General features: G+C 30.4%; 1 long non-coding RNA gene across 1 annotated transcript; it reads left to right on the plus strand.

The window, feature by feature from the left end:
* The first annotated feature begins 2,780 nt into the window (after positions 1 to 2,780).
* Positions 2,781 to 9,842, plus strand: LOC149054307 (uncharacterized). The gene is made up of 5 exons (XR_016192287.1): positions 2,781 to 2,885; positions 4,468 to 4,482; positions 5,766 to 5,810; positions 7,033 to 7,133; positions 9,276 to 9,842. It is a non-coding gene; the product is annotated as an uncharacterized LOC149054307 (long non-coding RNA).
* Positions 9,843 to 11,002: the final 1,160 nt, after the last annotated feature.

Raw genomic sequence — 11,002 nt, forward strand, 5'->3', positions numbered from 1 at the left:
GAAAAGGCAATTTGACATTCTTTACAGTTTACTTAATTACTTCTTAACCGGATAATTTTTTATTTATCAATATTTTCTGACAATGTTGAGTTAAAAAATAATAATCATTTTCACGACATTCTAACCAAATAATTTTTACGAGTATAAGCAAATTAAAAATGTGAATAGTTTTTTTCATCATTTACAATAAAAAAAAATTTCTAGATCGAAAAGTTTGAAAATTGAACTCAAAGTTCCTAATAGGTTGTTTTTAGTAGAAATTTAAAAAAATATATAGCGCATATCCGAAATTATTTTTGGTACCATAAAATTACTTTACCGAGACGCCCATTTTTTAAATAATTTTTTTTCTTAACCGTGTTTATGTATGCTGTTTTAAGTGTTTGTACAAATTTGTGCATATTTTGATTTAAAAGTTATAGCCTTTTAAATGTATTTACCTAATTTTTTTTAACCGTTTGAAGTTAGAAGTTTGACATTTTTTTAAAATTTGTGCTAATAAATTGTGGGTGCTATGAAAGCACGATACATTGTTATGTTTTCTCCTTCATATAAACAACTTGTGAGGATTTGATAATTTTGGGGATCATTTAATTTAATTTGTCCTCTTGCAAGAGGGTTATGTGAAAAGAAGAAACATGTGTTTTTTTTTTTTTTTTTTGAACAATAATTGTGGGTTTGGGGAGTTAGTATATGGGGGAACATAGGAAATTGATTTGAATTATTTAATTATTAGAGGGGACTTATAGATTTGGAGATGAAGTTGGATAAAGAATTGCCATATGCTTTCCATATTAATTTATTGAGTTTTATATATTAAGATTTTGCCATTTGCCTTATTGAAATTTATATTTTACATTTTAACGGGGAAAAATAGAGAAAAAAAAATCATTAGTGATAAAAAGGGAATTTTTTGGACATGAGTCCTGTCACGGTCAACATATGTGAGGATTTGATAATTTTGGGGATCATCAAAAACCACCCACGACCGAAGGGGAATACTTCGATCGTGACCTGTGAGCCGCACCGCGTGAGACCCGAGGGTCAAGTCGATGGAGCTCACAGGCTTTGGACACGCATGGGGTAATGAAACCCTCAAGATTTATGTTGGGACAAATAAGATCACTAAAATAAAAAAAAAACGAATTGAGATTGGAGTAATAATTAAGTTATGTATTTTAAATGTTCATATAAATGATGAGTTATTAGTTACATGGTCATTTTATATGTAATATAAACAAAAGTATATAGTGGCACATGGCAAATGTACAGAAATTATATAGTGGCACATGGCAAATACAATAAGTATAATATATAACAAAAATTGCACACCCAAATCATTTGAAAACGTTCGGCCCACGGGGCTCGACACACCACATTACTCGTGGTGGTCTACACAGGGTTACCGGGCGTATACCAAATAATTTGGTGGGGAGGAAGGTCGAACATTTATTAATGTAAGTGTGGTCCGGGGCCCCCTACGAGCACCTACAGGGACAGGGGAATTATATACATTACGACGTGTAGCAGTAGTTGGTCTTGCTGTATTCCACAGATATGGGTGGGCTGGCTTGACGCCACCAACGCACACGTGGTCGGCATGGCCCACCTGGTCGTTGGAGAATAATACTGGTACGTGGTTGAGCTGCGGTGATCATGTCTCGGGTATTGAGGCCCCCACAGCCTGTTGGTGGAGTATTAGCCCATCATTGTGTGATGGTGCATTAATGTTAACATAGAATCGACGATGGAGTCACGTTCACGTGGTTTACTTTTATAAGTACGCAAGACGCAGTTTCCGTGAAACGGGACGTGAGCAAAAACTACGTTGTGTTGCTTCAGAGGTCGGTGGAAAGTAAAAAAAAAATACGCAGTAGTAAAATTGATGCGGCGTTCCATGGGCCGCAACGGTCGATGTTGTCGTTAAATCCGGCGAAGTGGGGCGGAGCAGTGTAGGTTGTTGGGGGGGAATGTACAATAATTTGAGGGAATTTCAGACCAGACTGCCCTGCCGGCGCACACTGGCAGACACGAAAGACGCGCCCGCGGTGCCGTCCGACAGCCAGCGACGGCCGTTGACGACGGGACACTGCTGGTGGTGGGGATCGGGGGACAGGTGTTTGTATAATATTGGTCGATTCACTGTACCAGCTGCGCGCGGGTAAATTGATATGATAAGAAAAGTAAAAATATAAATGGTTTATGACACGGGGACTATATTAATATGGTGTCTAAATTCTGTGACCTTACAAACTAAAAAAATATTGAGTCGGTCCATCCAAGATTGTTGTCTGATACGGCTGCAAAACAGATAATTAGGGGATGACACGAATAGTGGCCACTGACCGACACGAACCTAGTGGCCGATTCACTTAAGTGATGCCCAATACCAAAAGCTAAATGGTGCGGGTCACGGGCGCTCACGGAACTCAGGGGCCACTTTGTGTAACGGTCTGTTTTTTTTTAGTTTTTAGTTTTGTATTAAATCTCAAATTTCTTGTATTGAAATACGATTTTTTTTTATGTTTATGTTGACAAGTGACAACTTTATAATTTTCTATATTGAGTGATTTTGAAATATTATATTACTATATTGTGAGCTTTACATATACACGATAACAATGATTATGTTGATAACTAATAATTATTAAGTATTATTACAGTATTACAGATTATATTAATATTTATTTGAATTTTGTATATTGTTCATATTATTGTGATCGTTAGTTGATCACGACATCAATAAAATTATTAAAAAATATATTTCTCGTGAATTGTAGATTATGTTTATTTATTATTTATGTTGTCAACTAAATACTATTTCTAACTTTTTTTAGGCACCACTCTTTCTGGTGTTTCTGAGGAGTTTAAGATTTCGTTAACAGGTACATAACTTCTGTGTTTTTCTTATGGTGCACTATTTTTAACGAGTCTTTTAAATTTATGCATACAGTGCATATAGTAAGTAGAAGTGATCATTAGATCCAAGATCTTAATGACCCAAAAAAACCTAAAAAAAATATATTAAAATAAGCTTACAAAATGCCCAAAAGGTAAAATAAATGATCTTAAAATATTATAAATATGTATTCCAATATTAATATTTTAATATTTCAGTACAAATTTTTTAAATTGTAATATTATGAAAAATTGCAAAAAAAATTAAACTTAGGATCTCATTGAAATGAATACTACGGTTTGAAGTTCGAACACATCATACAATGGCCAGCTTGAAATGTTCTGAAATAAACAATATATCGGGTGCAAAAGTTTTAAAAATACTTACAATTTCTTCAAATTTAAGATAAATTCGTCTACTAAAAGGAAGTATTTTCTCATTATTCTTGTTATCATCTTACTAAACCATACAAAGGTTATCACTGTCTTTTAATATAACTAGAGGTATCGATTTACAATGATTTTTAACAAAAAAATTATGTTGTATGTGGCATGTGCCAATTAATGATAATAGATAAATATTACTTCTTTTAGCTAAATGTTTAAATTGCGTAATTTTAGGCCAACGAAGCAAATGAGCTGAGGCAGCACTTTGTAAAATAATATTTAAGGACGTAAGCACCAGAGTAGAGGGACAGTGCGGGTTTCGAGTGAAAGACGATATATGTTTGTAAGCGATTCATAGAGACCCGTATTTTTGTGTGTTTGTTTTGTGTATAATAAAGTGATTCAAAATAGTATTAATTGTTCATTGATTATTTTGTGTACCATCGAGAGATAGGTATACTGCAATTAGATCTAGATAGTACAATATAGGGTGTGATGAATATAATGTGGGTGATATAATATAGTAGTGTGTGGGTAAAGTTAATAATCAGTAGGGTATACATATACTATACAGACATACAGTGTTATAATATTTAAAGTATGTTATTGATGTAAGTATGTAACAAAAACAAAATGCTTCGTGTTCCTATTATATTATAAACCGCTTACGGCACGTTATATTATAAACCGCTTACGGCACGTCGCCCCGAGGTACCATCACCGTCAGGCCGGCGCGGTCGACCTGATACTGCCATAGAGTGCGTGGATAGGCATTGAGAATTCTCAAACAGCCGCGTGTACAGCCAGAAACACCGGATGTAACCCTGTCTTCTATTTCATCGACAACACCGGCAAGGTGGCAACTAACATATTAAAAGGAAAAGCAAAAGAAAAATTGAAGGAAAAATGGAAATGTTGAAAAAATTGATTATATCTTTCCGCTGTCAAAAACTCATAATCTCACACATTTTCACCTAATATTTATATTAGCATTTTCTATATGTATATGGTAACATTTTCAAAATGTTTTGCTCTTTCTCTATTGAATTACTAATTGTGATTATTCTCTATTTAAGATATATAATCTTACATCAACCATATAGATAGTTTCGTTTAAAATAATATCAGATCATCAATAACAAAATCGATACCAATTAATTATTTTTTTTTTTTCTATTTTAGATGAAGAACTTCTTGGTAATAAATAATTTAACTTTAATTAATTTAATTGTATTTAAAGTATATTCATAATCATTGAATGGAATTTCCCATCATAAAAATTGTTTAAAATGCTTTTTTAAATGGTTGACCAAACCTATGGTTAATTAATTAAACTTATTAAATTTATCGAACACAATATTTATAAATTATAATCATTGTTATAGAAATTGATAGGGCCGAAGCGTTTACCTAATGTAATAAATCCGTACTTCGGTATAAATTATTGTTGATTTTAATATTTTATTGAATATCATAAATAGTTGCAATTTAACGCGTCGAAACTGGAGTTGTTTTGGTTAGCTACATGACACTACTAAAATTATATATAAAATAAAATGCGATTAAGTCGTCCGAGTGACGTCTTATCGCTCGCTTATAGTTGCACCGGTCTACCTGCAGCAGTGATAATAATAATTTAATTTTCCCCTCTCCAACAGGAATAAATACTAAACATATAATCTATGGACTGTGTTGATTTCTTATAGCTATCTAATAACCTGGCATCCCTTACCATCGACCATCACTCGTTGGGGCAAAATTTGCAAAAGCTACCTATACCAACCATTGATACCTTCTAAACCAGTCTAATTAGAACCTTTGATTTTGATTTCCTATAGTTAGTTGTTTTATTATTGAAAAATTATAACTTACACAGGAATCCGTGTATTTTTACAAAAATTAAAATTTTCTTCATCAGTTTATTTATTTATCAACACGTGATTCAACATCATATGCATTCATATCAAGCTCAGATTCGTATTTTCAAATATAAATAACAAATAAATAAATATTATTATATTTAAAATGACCTTTTATAATTAACTGAATGTATGAAATGTAACTAGGAAATATTTAAAAAAAATAAACTGAATATAAAACATAATTTCATATTCAATTAAATATTATACAAGTTAAATATATTGTAACAAGAATATAAAAAACATATAATACTATAATTAAGCTAAAATTTAATGATCAAAATATTTAGGAACGGAAGGGGATGTGTGCGGAAAAGCCTCCCAAAGCTCTTTGTTAAAAAAATGTTCACTTGGAACTCAAATTTCAATTTTAAATGTTCATCTGAATATAATTTTATAATTGAATAACAAAAATAATTTATTGAAACCATTCAATATATTTTATTTAACCATTTTAACCTGAAGCGTTGCTGGACTTATATCATATATGATGTATAATATAAATAATAGATATACAAAAAAAAAAAATGGAAACTGCCATAATATAGTTTATTCTTACAGGATTAATAAAATTATTTTCAAAATTTTTGGATGATACGCGTCACAGTATGTATAATCCATATGTATTAAAAATTAAAATTGATTATACAACTACTTTATTTAATAGTAACTGTGTATTGTGTAATATCTTCATAATCAATGTAAAACAGAGCATGGTTAGTTGTAAACAAGAATATGGTGGTTTAATGCTGTTACAATTAATATTTATATAGAATACATATTAATCAATACAAAAATAATTTGGGTGGGTAAGTATTGTGTTGTCACCGGAACAAGTTAACGATTTAACAAGGCACCGATCCTCTAATAAATGCTTAATCCGGATCGGCCGTAATATTTCATATTTGAACATCAGTTGATTACAATTAGAGATGGGAATTTTACCGTAAAATTTTTTTCGGTAAATTTTACGTAAATATTAAATATTATATTTAAATATATACAACTGTATAAAAATATAAAATATATGAATTGTACCTATGAATGTATGATGAATAAATTATGCAAATGTGAAATAATTTGAACAAAGGAAAAATAACAAAAAATAAACTTATTATAAATTTATTCATACTTTGCTTTATTTTTTAACAGATACTGAGATACCTAAATAAAATAAAAGTTAGATTTATTAACCTATTTAAAGTGAAATGTTATAATTGTAGAAATGTTACTAGTGTTAATGTTCACATGAAAACATTTGAAATAAGTGGTCACTCGATTTTTAGAACGGTAAAAAATATTTACTGGGTAAAAAAAATATCGGTAAAATTTACGTAAATTTACCTTACCGGTAAAATTTACCGGGTAAATTTACCAAGCTCCCATCTCTAATTACAATACATAATTTGTACGTAAAAAAATCAAATCATTGTTTGAAAAAAACCTCTAGTTTATCCAGCTCGATTAAATGACGAAACAAAACCGGATAATACCAAGACACTTACCTTAATTAATTGGCAGCATAGGCGCACATTCAGTCTTAAACATGACAGTACTAAAATCTTTTCCCCCAAAGTAACTTTTGGGGGACTTTGCTCTCTGTAAATGCTTAATTGCGGTAGAGTAGTAATATAGCAACATATAATAACTTAGTTTATTGGGACATAGGTTGGTGGAGGGAAGCCCCCCAATGTTAACATATCAAGCGCATTTAAGCGTATATTCACTAAAAATTAATGTACGACTACATCACTGCGTTATTAGGTCAATCTAATTACTAATGCACACAATCAACAAATCTAATGACTTTTTCCAATTTATTATGCAGTTAAAAAACACACAAATCCGTTATCTTCCTTTTGTAGTTCTGATGATCTACAAAGCAATGTCATTTGGAATAAACTTAAATCTCAGAAATAAATACAAAAGGTAATGTTTTGTATAATTATTTTATGATAAATATAAATTCAATTGTCTAGTACATTCAGCGGCGTAGATACGATTTTTTTCTGGGGGGGGGGGGGGGGGGGCGGTTAAAATATATTATATATATAATATATATATTATTATCAAATTTAATGTAATTTTACTTATGTTTCAATCTCAAATGAAATATTATGTCGGTTGACATATCGTAATATACTATAAATAATATCGTATATATTATCCTCAAAAAATCTACTTCGGAGAAGTAAAAAAGGCTTTCTGTGCGTAAGTTGAAGAGATTGGGAGAAAAGATAGAACTTTGGTGTTAATAAAGATGTGAAATCAATCTCAAAGTTCTGTGCCAAAAAGGGCCACGGTTGAAAAAATAGAATTTGGAGCTTATTAAAGAAGTGAAATCAATACCCAAATTATGTGCCTCAACTTGAAAAAATATCTTATTCAAAAAAATGGCAAGATGTTCAACTGTACAAACATTGAAAAAAAATATTAGCACAGAACGGCGTGAATTACAGATAATCAACAAAAGTTCTAGTCAGACAGTTAAACTCGTAAACAACTAAACAAGTCAACAACTCCGATTTATGGGTAATTCATTATTATTGTAAGCCGTTCTGTGCTAATATTTTTTTTCAATGTTTGTACAGTTGAACATTTTGACATTTTTTTGAATAAGATATTTTTTCAAGTTGAGGCACATAATTTGGGTATTGATTTCACTTCTTTAATAAGCTCCAAATTCTATTTTTTCAACCGTGGCCCTTTTTGGCACAGAACTATGAGATTGATTTCACATCTTTATTAACACCAAAGTTCTATCTTTTCTCCCAATCTCTTCAACTTACGCACAGAAAGCCTTTTTTACTTCTCCGAAGTAGATTTTTTGAGGATTTCAATTATTTTTTCGAAGTCGTTTTACTTTGATATCTCGGGACAATTTATAATATATAATACGAGTGAGAGGTCCGAGCGCCGAGCGCCGAGACGAAACTTAATGTATAATAGTCACGCTATCGGTCGGTGTGCTGTTTCTTATCGGTCGGTGTTACTTATGCACAGAAAGGAGTCTCTAGCGAGACTCTTCGATATTATATTATAGGTACCAATTGATTACAAACGAGATTTGGTAAATCTTAGGATAAACAATCAGTGTTAGTTAAAGTCCAAAAATGTTTAGCAAATTTATTAATTATTATTATTATTTAAGTTTATTAGGTAGGTACTACATCAATGCCTATAATATATTAAATACACACATTTATATTATTGTTATATATTATGACAACTAAACTGCGATCGGCTTTTTTCTTGATTATCATAATTATTATTATTTAAGTATTGACTTTGGGAAATGTTAAAGTAGAAATTTTCCTAGTGCATTTAATATGTCAAGTTTTGCATTAGTATTTAATAATAATTATAATAACAATAATAATAAACAGCATTACAGCAATAATATTGTGTAATAATTATATAAATTTGTTGTCATAATATATAACCATAATATAAATGTGTGTATTTAATATATTATAGGCATTGATGTAGTACCTAATAAACTTAAATAATAATAATGATTAATAAATTTGGTAAAAATTTTAGGACTTTTACTAACACTGATTGTTTATCCTAAGATTTACCAAATCTCGTTAATAAAAGTCCGAACTATAAAAATCATTCGGAGTTTGACCAAACGATGTTGTGTATCCTAGGTTTTACCAACAGTAGTCGGCGAAACCTAGGATTTACCGGTAAATCCTAGGTTTAACCGGTATTCGTACTTTTACCGTAACATATATATTATGGACCGGCGTCGGCGCGGCGTTCTGAACGTCGGAGGCCGTTATCGCTGTTTTCGTCGATTTTACAATTGGTTTTCTTAAATAGAAGTGTAAACACTCGGATAATTTCTACAACTATATTATTATAAATAGTAATAATAATATACATGTTAATTTGTACTAGAATTATTTAGTATAACTATTATTTAAAATTATAACCAATATAAAAAAACATTTTGTTTTGATGATGGGGGGGGGGGGGTGGAAACCCCGTAACTACGCCACTGAGTACATTAATTTGATTTTAATAATATTATTATTCAGGTTCTTGTTAACTTCCCCTATATAGGTGTAATTGGAACGTTTCAGCAAACAAGAATTCACTATTTTTCATGTCAAGTTTTATTTTTAATTTTAACGATTTTTTTTACACAATGAATAATGATAAAAAAATGCACTTATGATAAGGTAGGAAAAACTATTTTAATTTTCTCCATTTGTTAACCTATTGTAATGTTTATCATTAATGTTCAAGTCTTATGTTATGTAACTTGTAATGATATGCTCACATATCATAATTGTATATTGCTTAGTTATCCAATAAAATAAATAACGGTCAAGATGTCACCCGCAAATAACTATTAAACCCCAATAAATTTATTTAATCACTGATGGAAGGAACGATCTGCATTGGCAGACCTTGGCTTGACCAAGTCGGCTCCTCTCATCAGTGCATGAGCACCACTCTCAAGTGCATGAGCACCAGTGCACCACTCTTAAATGCATGAGCACCAGTCATAAGTGCATGAGCACCATCCAAAACTAAAACAACATCAAGAGTGCAGGAGCACCTAAAAACTTTTCAACACCAGACATTGCGAGCGACAGCTGGACCGTTTCTTTTTTAAAATCGAAATTTAACAGTGTTGTTTTTCTTTAATCTGAGTGTTTAATAAAAAACCTTTATTTATCTTATTGCGTCAACTGCATATCAAACACAGCTGCGAATAAGGTAAGGTGCATGTGCATCAATACTCATATACTTATATAATTGTATATATTAAAATATTGTATTTATTAAATTTTTTATAATTTAATAATTAACATTTTATTATTGCGGTGTACTTGATCGTTCTCGAATCACGACCTAACCTAACCTCCGACGGTCAGGAGGAAGGTAATAGCGCAATTTTAATATTTATATCTGGTAGCTTATTCTCCAGCTCTTATAAGAGTAGAGAACAATACAGATCCTTTAGTGTAACTCAATAAATCAACCAAACACCATTTTATTTTTTTATTTCTAATATCCACTTATCTTCTACTATTTTAATATAACTATTGGCAGGAGCCTTAGTTATATTTAATAGTTGTATTAACTATTTTAGTTATATAATATATATTTTTATTTTATTATATTTTTGCGTTATTACAAACTTGTTATACTTATCCCGTACATCACATCACAATTCAATCTTGATTTTATTTTTATTTCACTGCTATATTGTCTCTCAACTTTTTTCTTTCCCTTTAAATTGTATCATTATTACTATTAAATTCTAAGTGGAATATTAAATATGATATTGATATGACGTGTTTTTTTTTTTATGTCATCACCTTTTGAAGCTTCGGTTATCTATTTCTTATACATAAGGGGGTCAAGTTTCTAGCAGTTCTCAAAAGCGTCAGGAAACTAAAACAAAATTAAGGATAAACATTTAACTGGATAATAATAATATTAAAGAGATTCTAATAAGATACCAAAATCCTAAAAAATTATTTTCATGATTTACCTTAAAATATAAAATAAAATACAATATTATGTTAGTCGTTGTACAACACATGACAGATTCTAAAATATTAAGTATTATTACTTTGAGGAGGTGTATATATTTCGAAATTATAATTATAATTGCGGAATTCAAACTTATGTAGGAAAAATTTCGATAACTCCATATTTTCTGTGTGTTTTTAAATCATTAAGAAAAACTATTGCAGAATATTGTATTAAATTGTCAATATTCATAATTCATAGGTAGCAAAGAAAAACATCTAAATCTACACTGTTTTTAGATT

The sequence above is a fragment of the Diuraphis noxia genome, unplaced genomic scaffold (genome assembly GCF_037042655.1).
Source record: "Diuraphis noxia isolate RWA-SAM2 unplaced genomic scaffold, SU_Dnox_SAM2 contig0007, whole genome shotgun sequence".
NCBI lineage: Eukaryota > Metazoa > Arthropoda > Insecta > Hemiptera > Aphididae > Diuraphis > Diuraphis noxia.